Raw genomic sequence first — 16,873 nt, 5'->3', positions numbered from 1 at the left:
TTCCCTTCCATTCTGAACAGAGGATAGGTGAGCTTCTCTCAGAGAGTGTGTGGCAGTGTCTGATGTGGGTGCCTTTTCCCCTATTTATGTGAGGTGTGTGTGTGGGGGGGAATGCCTACACAATTTTGTGGTCCTGGCTCTTCTGCTGTTAGATGTGGCAGCCATTTTGTATAATGCCACAGCCCTCATGGCATTCAATTTATGATATGCCACATCCCACGTGCAACCATTTTGTGTACTGCCATGCTCCCGTGCCATCCGTTCTGTAAGTGCCCCATCCCCCACAGCAGCCATTTTTGCAACTGGCGCCCACAGCACACTCAAAATCCCAAATGTGAACACCAGCCCAAAATGGTTGGCAACCCCCGCTTTAACAGATTGCTCTCCCTTTCTGTAACGAACGTCATGCTTTTGCAGGAGCCGCTGGGCCTAGAACAGAAATCCTCCAGTTGGTATTTATTTTTATTTATTTAATTAAGCTTATATACCGCCCGACTAGCAACAGCTCTCTGGCCGGTGAACATTAAAAATACAATAAAAATAACACAATACAGTATATCACAATACAAAACTGTACAAAAAACTGTACAGTCTAAAATCAAAATATAATAATTTAGAATTAACAGGAATTAAAATGCCTCAGAGAAGAGAAAGGTTTTAACCTGGCGCCGAAAAGATGATAGTGTCGGCGCCAGGCGCACCTCCTAGGGGAGTCCATTCCATAGTTCGGGGGCCACCACTGAGAAGGCCCTAGATCTTGTCACCACTCTCCGGGCTTCCCTATGAGTCGGAACCCGGAGGAGGGCCTTTGTAGTAGTAGACCGTAGTGTACGGGCCGGTTCATATCGGGAGAGGTGCATGGGCATGTAAAATGCCCATGCGCCAAGCTGCCAGGACTACACTTTTGGGAACATCTTCCTGGACAGTGTCAGCAGTTGGCAGGCTCTGGACTGTCCCTACCCACCTAGACTAGCTGTTGGGCCCTCCTAGGCAGGCAAAGTTAAACAAGGCTTCCTATGCGGCTGGGACCAGTGGTGGCTGGTGCCTGTTGGGACTGGTGGAGCGGAAGGCAGGGATCCCTAACAGTAGGTGGAGCCAGAGCCAATGGCAGGCAGAGCCAACTGGTTCTAATTTTGTTCCCGTCCTCCTGCTGAGTTCTACGGGGCAACGCTTAGATTAAGTTGACAGTCAGTGGCACCCTGTGGTATGGTTGTATGCAAGAAGATAGTAGGCGGGTGGGGGCTGGCTGAGGGCAGACTGAAGTTGGTAGGGCAGTGTCCCGTTTGCCCGCATGGACCAGCCTCCACTGGAAGAAAGGCTGGGCGTGAGCATAGCAGGGGAACATCCAAGGCTAGCTCCACAGCTTGGCATTGATGGGCACTTGCTGCCGACATCCATATTCCAGCGTAGGACCCACACCTGGCCCTGCCAGTACCAAAGCCCCGCTCCTCCGCCTCCCTCTTGCGGCTCCCTTTACCTCCCTCTCCAAGCAAGGAGAAAAAGGGCCCTCCTTTTGACCCCAGGCAGGTAGGGACTGGCTGAGCATAGACTTGAGTTTGCCCCATTTGTCCTAATGGTCTAGACTCCACTGGCTGGGACTTTGCCTGGGCAACAATAATTTTCCTGCTCTGGTTTGCTCCTGGCTGGATCCTACGCCAGCACTGACTCCCTAGCTCAACCCCTGGTTCTGGCTTCACTCTGTCAATGTTGAGGTATGGCCCCAGCTCTTCTTCAGGGTTAGCTAATAAGGTGTTTTCCTGATGCTGTTGGATTACAACTCCCAGCAGCCCCAGCCAGCATGACCAGTAGTCAGGGATGGTGGGAGTTGCAGTCCAACAACCTCTGGAGGGCACCACATTAGCTGGTTAATTAGAAATGTACTTAAGATTTTTCAAATGAATGGAATCCTAAACTACAAGTAAATAATTCCTCCAAATTACTGAACCTTTTTGGAAAATTTTCAGGATTTGTTAGCATAGACTGCCCCCATGTGGCTATCTCTTAAACAAAAAAAGACATAAAGCAGAAGTGGCTGACTTTACAGCTGCTCCGTGGAATCTGCTGTTAAATTGGTCATAGGGTGTGTGCGGTTGCTGCTGAGTGCCATTATTTGTAGGTGTTTTGTATGAAAAAATTGAATTACATTTTTAAATGTAAGTCCCTTGGAGACCTTTGGGTAACAAGTGACTAACAAGTCCAATAAATAATTAGAACTTTTTGTTATTATTCGGGTGCAGTTGATCAGCATGTAGGCCATGATGGGAAATGTTGTAGGACTCCAAGTCCCATTCACCTCACCCAACATGGCCAGTGGTCAGGGATGATGGGAGTTGTAGTCCAATATCTGGAAGGCTGCAGGTTCCCTAATGTAGACTGTTGATTTTTCCCCTTAGTACAAGCCATGTGCCTAGTATGCTGGGCTTGCTGATGGCCTCTTGCCCACTGAAGGTCTTCAAGTGGTGACAGGACAGCCCATCTGTCAGGAATATTCTCACTTTAGGTTACCTCATTTGTTCAATCTTACTCTGGACAAGAGGCTACTGTAAGATGGAGAAACCAATTGGTTCCCAGTCGGAAAGGGTGTGAGACAGGTATATTTTATCACCCTGTTTGTTTAATCTATATGCAGAACATATCATACAGAAAGCAGGATTGGATTAAGATGAAGGTGTGAAAACTGCAGGGAGAAATACCAATAATTTAAGATATGCAGACGATACCATACTACTAGCAGAAACCAGTAATGATTTGAAAAGAATGTTGATGAAAGTTAAAGAGGAAAGCACAAAAGCAGGACTACAGCTGAACATCAAGAAGACTCAGGTAACGACAACAGAAGATTTATGTAACTTTAAAATTGACAACGAGGACATTGAACTTGTCAAGGATTATCAATACCTTGGCACAGTCGTTAACCAAAATGGAGACAATAGTCGAGAAATCAGAAGAAGGCTAGAACTGGGGAGGGCAGCTATGAGAGAGCTAGAAAAGGTCCTCAAATGCAAAGATGTATCACTGAACACATCAGGATCATTCAGACCATGGTATTTCCGATCTCTATGTATGGATGTGAAAGTTGGATGGTGAAAAAAGCGGATAAGAGAAAAATTAACTCATTTGAAATGTGGTGTTGGAGGAGAGCTCAGCTCATACCATGGACCGCAAGAAACAGACAATAATTGGGTGTTAGAAGAAATTAAACCAGAACTATCGCTAGAAGCTAAAGTGATGAAACTGAGGTTATCATACTTTGGACACATCATGAGAAGACATGATTCACTAGAAAAGACAATAATACTAGGAAAGACAGAAGGGACAGAAAAAAAGAGGAAGGCCAAACAAGTGATGGATTGATTCCATATAGGAAGCACAGACCTGAACTTACAAGATCTGAACAGGGTGGTTCACGACAGATGCTATTGGAGGTCGCTGATTCATAGGGTCGCCGTAAGTCATAATGGACATGAGGGCACATAACAACAACAACACTGAACAAAGGGTTGGACTAGATGGTCTATAGCAGGGTTTTGCCAACTTGGCGACTGCAGGGCTGGTGTGCCTGCCAGTATCTCCTATGGTGGCCACGAAAAGTCTCAATATCCCCTCCCAAATACAATGCACAAGAAACTCTTTGCTCTTCCTGCGCAACTCTTGTTTGTACTGGCTCAGCTGCTCCTACACTGAGCGTGCCCCTTTAAACTACCCACACTTCATTGGATGTCATAACTGAACACTGCTGCTCTTCAGTTCTGAGCAGAAGAGAGGTACAAACAGCTTCTCCCTGTGTATGAGCGTGGGGGTGGCTGATGTAGGTGCCTTGTCTCCCACTGACGAGGGACCATTTTTCTATTCAGTCTCTTTTAGATGAGGTGGCCATTTTATGTTATGCCCCCTGTCAGTCATTTTGGTTATATCATGCCCCCCCGTCAGCCATTTTGTGATCAGCACCCACAGGGCTTCCTCAAAATACCTAATGTGCCCACTGGCCCAAAATAGTTTGGTGATCCTTTGCCTCCAACTCTCCAGCCGTTATGTTTTATTGTGTACGGGTTTGAAGAGAGTGATTTGCGGCTTGTGAGGAATTCCCTAATTGTGCCTGAGCGTGTGTGAGCAGTGTCATTTCTCTGAGGCTGCATTAAGAGGCTTTTCAAGGGCAGGAGTTGCCCTTCGACCCAGAGTCTGGGCCAAAGTGCCGTAAGCAGGGGAAATCCCCAAGAAAACCAGCAGATGAGGGAGGGTTCATACCTATTAGATCTTTGCATTTTTCAGCAGCAGGGCTTCTGGCGGAATGGCTAATGCCAGTCGTATTGAGTTCCAGTAGTTTTGTAGCACTTAGATGTTGTGAATGTATGGACTCCTTTCAGGCAGTACTGAATTACTGTTTTCTCATCAGCTCAAAGATTCAACAGTGAACTAAGTGGAAAAACAAGGTTAGTAAATAAGAAAAAGTAACGTGATGTGGATAGAGAGATGTATTTCGCCCTCTCCTAACGCTAGAACTCGGGGGCATCCACTGAAGCTGAATGTTGGAAAATTCAACAGAGATAAAAGAAAGCACTTCCTCATACAGCACATAGTTTAAATCAGGGTGTAGTTGTCCGGGGTCATGGGGGACTGCAGACCCATTGCTTTTTTGGGAACAGAGTCCTAGCCAGGTCTCTATGTATGAGCCAATCAGCATGAAAAGGGAGCATGCTAGCCTCTGGGAAATGTTCTTGTCCTTTCGTGCTGATTGGAACCAATCATAGTAAAAGAAGGTGAGTCAGCCACTGAGAAGACTCTTCTCAGTAGCTAACAGCCTCCCCATTCATGCTGATTGGCTCCTGGGGAAAGTGGGAAAGAGGGAGTGTGGCCTGACTATTGGGAAGGGACCCCGTGCTTCTGAATTTGCCACCAAATAGTTAAAACTATAGAACTCGCTCCCACAAGAGTGAGCAGCAGTATGATAGAAATGTACAAAATTATGCATATCATGGAGAATGTGGATAAACCTTTTCCTCTCTGATAGCGCTAGAACTCAGGGACATCCAATGAAACTGAATGTTGGAAGATTTAGGACAGACACAAGAAGAGTGCTTCTTCACACAGCTCTTAGTATGGAATTTGCTCCCACGAGAGGCAGTGATGGCCACCAACTTGGATGGCTTTAAAAGAGGATTAGACAAGTTCATGGAGAAGGCTATATCATTGGCTACAAGCCATGATGGCAATGTTCTGCTTCCACTCTTAGAGACAGTGTGCTTCTGAAAGTGCTGGGAATCGTAAGTGCAGAGAGTGCTGTTGGGCTTCCCACGGGCATCTGATGGGCCACTGTGAGAACAAGATGCTGGATTTGGTGTGCCTTTGGCCTCATCCAGCTCTTAGGTAACCTTTGCACAATAGTTTCAGCTGTTCAAAGCGCTTCACTTGCATTGTCTAGCTGCAATCCTTACAACAGCCTTGTAAGCTAAAATTGTTCCCTCTATATAACCGATGGAGGGAATGAGGTTAGAAAGTGTTGCTTGCCTGCAGCCACCTAAAGTGTTCATGGCAGAGCTAATATTGGAATCAGGAGATGCCTGATTCACAGCTCCACGCAAGGAGAGGGCCCACCCTTTCCTGTCATGGCGCTGATAAAAATCACTACCCTGCAGCTGCAATTAATCATGGAATGGAAGTTTTGCTTGCTGTCTGTTAACAATTTCTTAAAAATGCAACAAGAAGTGACTGGTTTAATGTCACATCCTATTTGGCCCACAGTAGTGGTTAAGGCAGCCTTTCCCAACCAGTGTGCCTCCAGATGTTGTTGGACCACAACTCCCATCAGCCTCAGCCAGCATTGCCAATGGTCAGGAACATGGGAGTTGTGGTCCAACAACATCTGGAGGCACACTGGTTGAGAAAGGCTGGGTTAAGGTGTTGGACTATGACCGGGGAGACCAGGGTTCGAATCCCCACACAGCCATGAAGCTTACTGGGTGACCTTGGGCCAGTCACTGCCTCTCAGACTCAGAGGGAGGCAATGGTAAACCCACCTCTGAATACCGCTTACCATGAAAACCTTGTAAGTCAGAATCAACTTGAAGGCAGTCCATTTTCATTTTTTCAATACATCCCAAAACAAAGTATGACAATTATGAGCTTCTGTTTAATGAATTCCAATTGTAGAAGGGGTTTTTTTCATAAAAAGCACAGAATCCCAGACATTTTCAGTCTGAGTTAAGAATAAGTAGCCTTCAGCTGAGCTCTATACAGGCCCTGAGCTTGTCCTCTGACTCACTTAGGCAGGCTCAGAACTCAGAAAATCAGAATTCCGCCCCCCAATATAAATGTCTTCATTAGACTTGCCTAGCACCCAACAGCCCATCCCACAGGCAAGGGACAGGGAACTTGTGGCCCTCCAGACCATGAGACTCCATTAACCTAAGCTAGCATGACCAATCAGGGATGATGGGAGCTGTCATAAAGCAACATTGGGGGGGCACAGGTTCCCCATCAAAATGGCAGGGGAAGGGCTGTAGTTCAGTGGTAGAGCATCTGCCTTGTGTGCAAAAGGTCTCAAGTTCAATTCCCAGCATCTCCAGGTAGGGCTGGGAGAGAACCCTGCCTGAAACCCTGGAGAGCTACTGCCAGACTTTGTAAACAACATTGAGCTAATGGACCACTGGGCTGATCAGGCAGTTTCCTATCCCTGGTGTAAGCTTTTGTGAATTAGAGTCCATCAGTGGCATGCAAAAGTGGGCTGTAGCATGGATGCTTATAATAATGAAGATCTTTTTGAAGAGCGACATACAAGACTCTTCATTGTTCATGCCATGCATGACCTCGGCATGCAAGGAGAGCTTCTTGCATACCACCAACAAGACACTCACCTCTCCTCCAGGCAAAGATTCAGCACAATTATGTTTCACTTGCAATAGTTACATATTTATTGCACATTTGCTCACAGTAATTTACTTATTTACATTTATATACCACCTTTCCCCCCTCTCCATTTTATCCTCACAACAACCCTGTGAGGTAGGTTAAACTGAGAGTTGGTGACTGGTCCAAGGTCACCCAGTGAGCTTCATAATGAGTGGGGATTTGAAACCTGGTCTCCCAGGTCATAGTCCATCCCCCTAACCACTAGACTACATGGGCTCTCTTATGTTTTGATGGCAGGAATACATTTTCCAAGCATTGTATCTTCGGTGTGGGGGGAGAGGAGAGGCCTGTAGATCAGCCTTTCTCAACCTTGGGTCCCCATATGTTGCTGGACTACAGTTCCCATCATTCCTGACCATTGGCCACGCTGGCTGGGGCTGATGGGAGTTGCTGTCCACAACATCTGGGGACCCAAGGTTGGAAAAGACTGCTCTAGATGTTGTGGGACTTCAAATCCTATTATACCCAGCCAGCATTCCCAATGGTCAGGGATTGTGGGAGTTAGGGATGGAGAAGAAATGTCAATCAGTTTTCATTTCAAGGTGAATCTACTTAAGTCTTACTTCGTGAAACAATACACAAACTGAAACACAGGTATCCTTTGAATGTTGCACTTCTCTGAATTTTGCAATGCAGCTCTCTGGTCAAGTAATGTGTACAGAAATGTATATAGTTGAGTGACATGTGCATAACAATGCATACATTAGTGCAGATAACATGCAAAAAAGGCATATACAGGGAAAATGCTTGAAAATGTGTTCAGAAGTCACTAAAATGCTGGTGATTTTTCAGGAGGATTTTAAAAAATGGTCAGTTGATGTGGAGAACTGGATTTAAGACTGGAAAAATGAGAAATGGAGGGGAACTGAAACTGACCGATTTGCCCACCCCTATTCCAACAACATCTGGAGGGCTCTGGGATCCCCATTCTTGCAAAAGGCTGAGGAGGTAAAAACCTCCCACCCTGCCACAGAGATGCATAGGAGAGAAGCAGGCTCGGTTTCTCTATTTCCACACTTTCCTCTTTTCTTTTTGGAGATTGTTGGGGATTTCCCCCTCCCCAGCTGTTTTCACTTTTGCTCCTGCCAGAAGAATGTGATGAATCCAGGGATTTGTGCTGCAATTTCTGTAAATCCAGACTGGCTGCCTCGTGGCCATAAGTCAGGTTTCCCCTCCTCATCTCTCCAAACAAGAATCTCCATCTGCGATAAATTAGCAGTGGTAGGTTTTTCAGCCGAGGACTTTTGCTGGGAAGCAGCAGCAGCAGCAACCACCACGGGGAGGAACTTGCAAGCAGCTACTTTTAAGCATCTGGGAACCACACAGAGGAGGAAATTGCCTCTTTCCTCCATCATCTCCCAATTCATAGAGCATAAGGCTATCAATGGGCACTAGTACCCTTGATGGATATGTTTTGCCTCCACTATCATTGCCTCTTGCCTGTCCCTTTGTTGTGGACTCTGCTTGTTTGGGCCCTGACCTTGTACCAGCCCTGGATACTGCTTTGGTCTGTTGCCCCTTTGGTGTTGTGCTGGCAAGTCTCTTGTTTGCTCAGGAGCCCAGTAGAACCAGGGCACCCCCTCCACTCTTGTGCCTCCCTTCCTGGCAACTGACAGTCACCTTCCCATTTTGTGTATTTTCTGGTACCCGTCCATAGAATCTCACTGTCCTTATTTTGTCTTTTTTGATGGATGAGAAAGAAAAAATCTTATTTATTTATTCATTTATTTATACCCTGCCTTTCATCCCAAGGCCCCCAAGGCGGCTTACAGAAAACACAAATATCAAAATACAATATAAGAATACATCAATAAAACAATAAATCAATACAATAAAACAATACAATCTGCAAAACACAATTTACAAGAGTTAAATAACAATAACCATCACAATCTACATTTCCAACATTAATGTCCTTCTTCTCCCCCTGCCTGCTTGCCCTTCTCCTCCCCCATTCACTGCTCGACTGCCCCTTCGCCTTGACAGTCCAGATCATTCTGAGTGGATCCGGTCCAACCTGGGGCTGCCTCAGTCCACTCCGCCCAAATCCTTGGTCGATCTGAATGAGACTGATTTGCTTTGGTATCTGGGATGAAGCCAGAGCCAGAACACAATCCTAATTACCGCCTTGGTGACTGGCCCCTGTATTCTCTGAATGCACTCATCAACTGGCCTCTAAGTATGCTTGAATGCCTCCTTGTCAACTGACCTCTAAGATCGCTTCCAGATGACCTGTTTAACCAGCATTCAGCCTGATTTGTTTATGGAAAAGCTAGATGATGTTGCGCCTAGCAAGTGCTACCCACACTTTCCAGTACATTTCCCTGTCACTTCCCTGCAAAAAGTCTGATTTTTGTGGGGGGAAGCTGGTTTGTTTTGCAGGAGATCCAAATCAGCTTTAATTGCGCAGTCTGAATTTGGTGCGGTGCGAGTGAATCCCACCCGAAAATAGCAACAGTCTGGGAGTGCCCTAGGCATGCTTGATGGCAGAGTATAGGCGGCAAGGTCCCTGCCCTGAGGAGCCTACAGTCTAAAAATTGACAAAGGGGAGACAACAGAGGAAAAGGAAGGGAGCGGAGGGATAAGCAGGAAAGCACTATGCCGCTGTTTCAGTTGCAGGTGCTTAGTTATAGGCTATGTTGAACCAGCCTTGGCTTCCTGATGCTGTTGCAATAGTGTGGTGTCATTGCCGTGTTGCAAAACAAAGAGAGACCCAAAAACGAATGGGGAAAGAGAGATAGCAGAGGAGTCGACAGGAAATCTCAGTTTAGGAGAGAAAGTAAGAGGAGAGAGAGAGAAAAAAATCTTTCAAAACAAATGTGCTGGTTCTGTTGAAGCAAAGAAACCGCAAGCAATGGATATTAATCAGATCTGCTTCCTTCTGTATAAACATTTCCTCCTTCTCCTGCTTGATTCAGCCTGCAAAGCATTTCTGGGAGCTAGAGGTGAGGCCCAGGCAGACATGCAAATAGAGAGGAATCTAGGCTCCACACTGCATTTGCAACATCTTCCCTCCGTTACTGTGGAACAGCAGATCCCTGCTTGCTTGCACAACTCTCCATCCTGCAGTCCTTTCCCTGAAAGGACTGGGGAAGGGGAGAGGAAGAGTGTGCAGCAGCCCCCAAAGTGATCTAGGCAGTGGGTTCCCAAGCCACATGCAGTGAGGATCATCTTTCTTTCCCAGGCTAAACCATCATGACATCATGAAAGCCATGCAGGCAGCAAGCCAAAATTTCTTGGAGCTGCTGTGTGCTGTTTTTAAACAACACTCTTTGGAATCTGCATGATAGCTTCACACGCACAGTGGTGCCATCAGGGCAGGACTTTGGGGCAGAGGTCAAGCACACCATTCAGCAGTATGGACAGGAAGAACGCAGAGCACAGCAGGACCCAGCTGGTTCTCCGTATCCTGAAGTGAAGTAAAACACATGACTGCCTAAAGAGAAAGGAGAAGGGCCGTAGCTCAGTGGTAGAGCATCTGCCTTTCCTGCTCCACATCTCCATTTCAGTCTCCAGCTTCTCCATGTTGGGGTGGGAGAGATCCCTGCCTGAAACCCTGGACAGCTGCTGCCAGTCAGTGTAGGCAATACTGAGCTAGATGGGCCAGTGGTCCGACTCAGTATAAGGCAGCTTCCTATGTTCCTAGAACATCCCAGTTTAATCCTGAGCATCTCCTGGTAGGGCTGGGAATTTGTAGAGGCGCCAACAGTAAGGCTGTGTACAGATCACCAGCTTGAAACATAGCTAGGCTGTTATTCTCAGGATGAAAGCTGGTTTGGGAAAAACCACCGTATTGGGCTTAAATGAAATAGAAAATGTTGAGGAGTTCTATCTCTTAGCTGAGTATATTTACCAAAGCAGAATGAAAATTAACCAGCCCACCTTCCCCTCATACAGACTAGTTGAATAAAAGCAACACTGTCTTCTTAGTAAAAAAAAAAAAAAAAAAGTATTAAACTTTTCACTTATGACCTTTCATATGTTCAGGAAACATAGGCTCTAGTTTGGAGAGAAAAGATAGAAGTAAGTAGTAGATTTTAGTCCATGATTGGGATGTTCTGGGAAAGCATCTGGAGGCTCCTCTCTCCTGTGGCTTAATGGAGATTATGCATATACAAGAAGTTCAACAGCAAAGAAGAGGTAGAGAAGTGGGACTTAACACCTGGTCAACAGGAAGTTACATCACAGTAAACAAGCATAGGGATGTCCCCAAATTCTGGCTAGAAGGGACATTTCCCTACTAAAGCATGCACGCTTGCTTATCCCAACAAGTATTTCGTAAGGAACGATAGGGAAGATACAGGAAAGATATGGATTATGGCAAATGTGTGTATACTGCTTCCCAAACCAGCAGTGAGAGCACACTGAATGCAGAGTAAACCAGAGTGTGTACACAGTCTTGGTGTACAGCAGCAGTCTTCAGCCTTTTCAAACCCAGACCCAACTTTAACCCAAACATGCATTTCGGGACCAATTTCTTTTATTTTTTTAAACCATATATTTGGTGGAAGTGGTACTGTTGTGACCCACCTTAGATCAGGCTGCAACCTGGCAGTGGGTCCCAACCCACCAGTTGAAAACCAAAGGTATAGAGCAAGGGTTCCCAAACTGTAGTCCATGGACCACTCATGGTCTGTGAGCTTCATTCAGGCGGTCTGTGGCATATCCACATAAAATACTCATATTGATTCTTATGGCTTCATATTGTATTTTATTGCTTCTTCGATTTCTTACCTTGTATTTTATCGTATTGCAGTTTGAATTGCATGGAATGCAAACTGCAGTATATTAGAAGAAATAAAAAAGCAATGAAATACAAATACAATGAAAAATCATACAGCACTAGGGTTGCCAGGTTCAGGGCCTGAGACTGATCCTGTATCTTTAGGAGAAGAGAAAGTCAGCCAAGTGCAGGTGTTCTTGCAACACTGTAATGGGAAAAACAAGGTGGAATTCTCCCTTCCCCCTGCACAACTTTTAAAGATACAGAAGACCTCTTGGAGGCTGGGCCTGGCAACCAAGAGGTCTTCTTTATCTTTAAAAGTTGTGCAAAGGGAAGGGAGGATTCTACCTTGTGGTTTTTCCCATTACAGGGCTGCAAGAACACCTGCCCTTGGCTGACTTTCTCTTCTCCTAAAGATACAGGATCAGTCTCGGGCCCTGAACCTGGCAACCCTAGTGCATACTAGGCTCTGTCTCTGCCTACAGCTGTCATCCTGACCCTATACCTATACCATCCTGACCCTATAGACTTTGACAAATTTTAAGCCTCCGTTACTGCCTTAGTGAGGAGAAATGGCCCTGTCGATTCACCACAACCACTGTGCATCCAAACATGGACGTGCAGTTGGAGATCTGCTACTGGATGTCTGGGCTATTTGTTTGTTTCACCTGTGGGAGCAGCTGCAGGGATGGTCTGTTTTGATCAGATTCAGTGCTCCGAAGAGGAGTGTTTAACTTGTTCCCCTTGCACCGTTTCTCCAATCAAAATCTCTGCTCCCCAAAGCTGCTGTAATTTATTGATTATCTTTGTGACACACCCTTCTCCCAAGGACTGGTATTCATGGTTCTTCTGTAGCTCAGTGGCAGAACATCTGCTTTGCATGCAGAAGGCCCTGGTTCAATCCCGAGCACATAATATCCCCTGCCTGCAATCCTGGAGAGCTATAGCCAGTCACCGTAGGCAATATCAAGCTAGATGGAACAATGGCCTGCCTTGATATTTGACAGCTAGTGCTCTCTAGATGCTTTGGAATACAATTCCCAGCAGCTAGGCCAAATTTAGGAGTTATAGTCCAAAATATCCACTGGGCATCAGGTTGGAAAAGGCTGCAAGAGCCATTGCAGTCAAACTGGACAATAACAGGTTTGAGAGATGGACAAATTGTTTGACCTGGTATAAGGTAACTTTATATGCTCCTGTATTGCAGCACACTCCAGCTAAAGTTAAGCACTCTTAAATCTGATTGAGCCTAATAGGATTGTTAAACGCATGCCTTTAATCCTTCTAGAGTAATTTTTAAAGCCATTTTCCAAAACAAGACTCGTGGAAGTAAATCCCAGGGGAAGGGCTTCTGAATAAAGATTCTTACCCACTGTGGGGAACTTGTTTGGGTTATGCAAATGAAGAAATAAATACTTCAGATCATGAGAATTGGACTATAACTCTTCTTTTATGGGGAAGGGGAGGGCCATAGTTTTAGTCTCATCTGCTAACCTAACTCCTATGTAAATTCTTTTCCTTATTGTGATTTCTGTGCTTCTAAAATATATGATTGTAACCCCTACCCTTTCCCCCCACTTCTTCTCTTGCAGTCTCATGTGACATGGCTTGCTTTCTTGGGCTCTGTATTCTATCTGGCCAGATGTATGTTAAGTAAGAATTCATTGGGACCTACTTCCTGTTTCAGACTGCAGTTGGATTGCCAACTGTTCAGAAAAAAATTAGGCCCGATTGGCTCCTGTGCCTTCAGCAGTGGGTTGATATGCATAAATCAGCAGGTGACAGAGAAACCTTATCACAGGCTATTGTTTGCAGAAAATGACTCGGTTCAAGTCAGTGACATCAGGTCTAATTTTTTTAAAAAATGTTAGCAACTAAGATTAATGCATGCACTATAGAAGAGAAAGAGGAGATAATCTTAACAGTGTGTATCATTTGCATCTCTTAGATCAGATGTGGGGAAACTTTGGCCCATCAGATGTTGCTGAACTACAACTCTCATCATCCTGGCAATTGGCCATGCTTGCTAGGGCTGATGGGAGTTGTAGTTCGGCAACATCTGGAGGGCCAAAGGTTCTCCATCCCTGTCTTGGATAATTTCCCTTTAGTCCCAATGAAACCAACTTCTGATTGTGGTTTGAGGATTGTGACCTAAGCAGCAAAGCTGATGTACACATTCTTAATTCTCAGTTCAGTATGTACAGATGTTCTCCAATTTATTGAGAAAGCCCAGTCTTTTGTGAGTTCACAGGAACTTCTGTGGGTCAATCCAAGTAATCAGTCAAATACTTCCTCTACAGAACAGCTCCATAACATGCCAGTTTCTAGTTTGGCATAATTCTCCTTAAATATGTGACACTCAAACATATAGGACAGCACAGAGCTGTTGGGAACGTTAGGAATATTCATTTTATATAGAATATTTGCTGACCACCCCATTGGCAAAATCCTCTGGGTGGTGCACACCGAGTTAAAAATAATATGCAATTAACATTAAAATATTTAAAATCAATCAGATTAGTTTCCTGCCTGAAGACTTACACAAGCAGCATATCATTTAAAACAGAAATATTATGTTCCAAGACCAAAACACCACAAATTTTAAAAGCCTGAAATAAGGATGGCAGAATTGGTGGATGCCAATGGGCTGGATCTGGGATTCCCCGACCCTTGGTGGGTCATTTTGACAAGTGGGCAGGGTCCACTCACTTGTCAATCTCATGATGTCACAGAGATAGGGTGACCCATTTTTTCTTTCTTACTGAGCAAGCCAGGTGGGGCTCAAATTACCACCAATCAGCTGACTTGAAGCTCCTCTTTTCTGCTGGGATCAGCTGACTATGGAAATCCTCCAGAGGGAACTTTAGCACAGTCGGTCCCAGCTGACTGGCGGTGATAGCAAGTCTCCCTTGCAAATGCATAATTTGGAGCACACTTTAACTAGAGAAATTAATGGAGGAAAAGGCTATCAATGGCTACTAACCATGATGGCTATGCTCTGCCTTCATGGATGGAGGCAGTATGCCTCTAAATACCAGTTGCTGGAAACCGCAGGAGGGGAGAGTGCTCTTTGCATTCACGTCCTGTTAGCAGATTTCCCATCAGCAACTGGTTAGTGACTGTGAGAACAGGATTCTGGACTAGATGGACCATTGACTTAACCCAGCAGGCTCTTCTTATGTTCTTTTGATTGTGCATTGGCAGCAACATCTCCATCCATCCCTCACTTGACATCACATATGATGTCAGGGGACAGGTGGGAATGCTTTGGGGAAAACAGCCTCATGGACCAAACTGGGGCCTAGGACAGGCCTCATTGGGCCTATGGGCTGGAATTTCCCCACTCTTGATTTAAAAAAATTAAAAGGTCTTCACTTGGCAATGAAGGGATCTTAATGTAGGTACCAGGTGAGCAATGTTTCAGAGGGTATTCCATAACTGGGCACCAAAATAGAAAAGTACCCATCCTTAGCAATCCTCTGCTTTGCCTCTTTAAGCAGGGGAACCTGGGGAAGGACCTCTGATGAAGATCTTAAGGTCTGGACAGTTATGCTTATCCCCATCACTCATGAAATTGGAGCCAAACTACATGTTACATTGGCCATGCATTCCTAAGCATGTCTGCTCAGGAGTAAGCCCCACTGAGTCAGCTCCCAAGTACGTTTGCAGAGGATTGCACGAATGCATTTAACTTGTCTTAACTTTTTATTTTATTTTTTAAAAGTAGCCCTGGTGTATATGTGTGTGGTCGTCAGTTACTGGAATTGCAGTACAGGAAGGTTTAACTCTGTCTCTGTGAACCCGTTATTGGTGCCAATTGCAGCTTCCTTCCCAGGGTGATCAGCAGTTTTGGGGGGTGCAGCAATGGTAACTGGGACAGCAGTGCCAAGGCAGAAGAGTTCCCCCTCCTCACATACTGTGTCCCCAATCCTGACCACTTGCTAGTTACTATAGACACACACAGTAGGGGCTGTGCCCCTGCTCACTCCACTTGCCAACCGTCCCCTGCCCCTGGTGTATATCTACAAACTGAAGACATGCTTCAGTCACCTGACCGAGTGGTCTCTAGTCCACAGAAGCTTCTTCTGTAATAAATCTGTTGGGAGTCTTTTAAGGTGCAAATAGGCTCTGGTTTTGTTTCCCTTCTGAAATAGCTAAATAAATTGTTATTTATTTAACAGGATTTATAGATTTCTTAAACATCAAAACCTCTATGTGGTTTACATAAACTATAAAAGATATATTTAAAATGCCAATAAAAACCAGATGTCAAAAAACAAGTCAAAAAACTAAAAATATAAGTAATATCATCAGTTAAAAATATACATAATAAAATAAAACTATATGTTAAAAGACATGCCAGAATTATACGTCTGGGTAAAAAGATAAAGGTGTCCCCACACTTATAATGCGAGTCGTTTCTGACTCTTAGGGTGATGTCGTGCAATGTTTACTAGGCAGACCGTATATATGGGGTGGGATTGCCAGTTCTGTCCCCTGCCTTTCTTTACCCCCCAGCATATGCAGGGTACTCATTTTACCGACCACGGATGGATAGAAGGCTGAGTTGACCTCGACCCCTTTTACCGGAGATTCGACTTCCTCCTTCCATTGGAATCGAACTCCGGCCGTGAGCAGAGCTTCGGCTGCGTTACCGCCGCTTACCACTCTGCGCCACAGAGGGTCTGTGATGTCTGGGTAGGCTTGCCTAAACAAAAAAGGTTTTAGCAGGCACTAAAAACAATATAGCAAAAGTGCCTGCCTAATACCAATGGGCAGGGAGTTCCAAAGTGTGGGTGCTGCCACACTGAAGGATCCATTCCTTACGAGTGCGGAACAAACATTAGATGGCACTTGTTAAAGTGTCTGTTCCGCAGATCAAAGCAGTTGAGAGGGCACATATGATGGTGCAAGACAATCCTTTAAATAAACTAGTCCCACACTGTTGAGGGCTTTCTAGACCATTAGTAATACTTTGTTTCCTTGCAGAATGTCTGTGCGCAACAGGCAGAAGTGGAACAGCTGAATGTTTTCTTGCAATGGTGGGGAAAGCTTTCCCTGGTGATGTTCTGCCTGTTATTCAGGTGTCAAAGGTGCAAAGAGCAGGGTCAGTGAAGCAGCGCCAACCCTACAGTGGCTATGTTCCCTTTTTATTTTTAAATCATTTGGGTGTTATTTCTTTGTGTACATGCCCAAGGTATCATATCTTACTGCATTGCTGGGGGAGAGAGACCTTGGGAACAC

Source organism: Rhineura floridana, chromosome 15, assembly GCF_030035675.1.
Source record: "Rhineura floridana isolate rRhiFlo1 chromosome 15, rRhiFlo1.hap2, whole genome shotgun sequence".
Taxonomy (NCBI): Eukaryota; Metazoa; Chordata; class Lepidosauria; order Squamata; family Rhineuridae; genus Rhineura; species Rhineura floridana.
Note: the sequence above shows the minus strand (reverse complement) of the source record.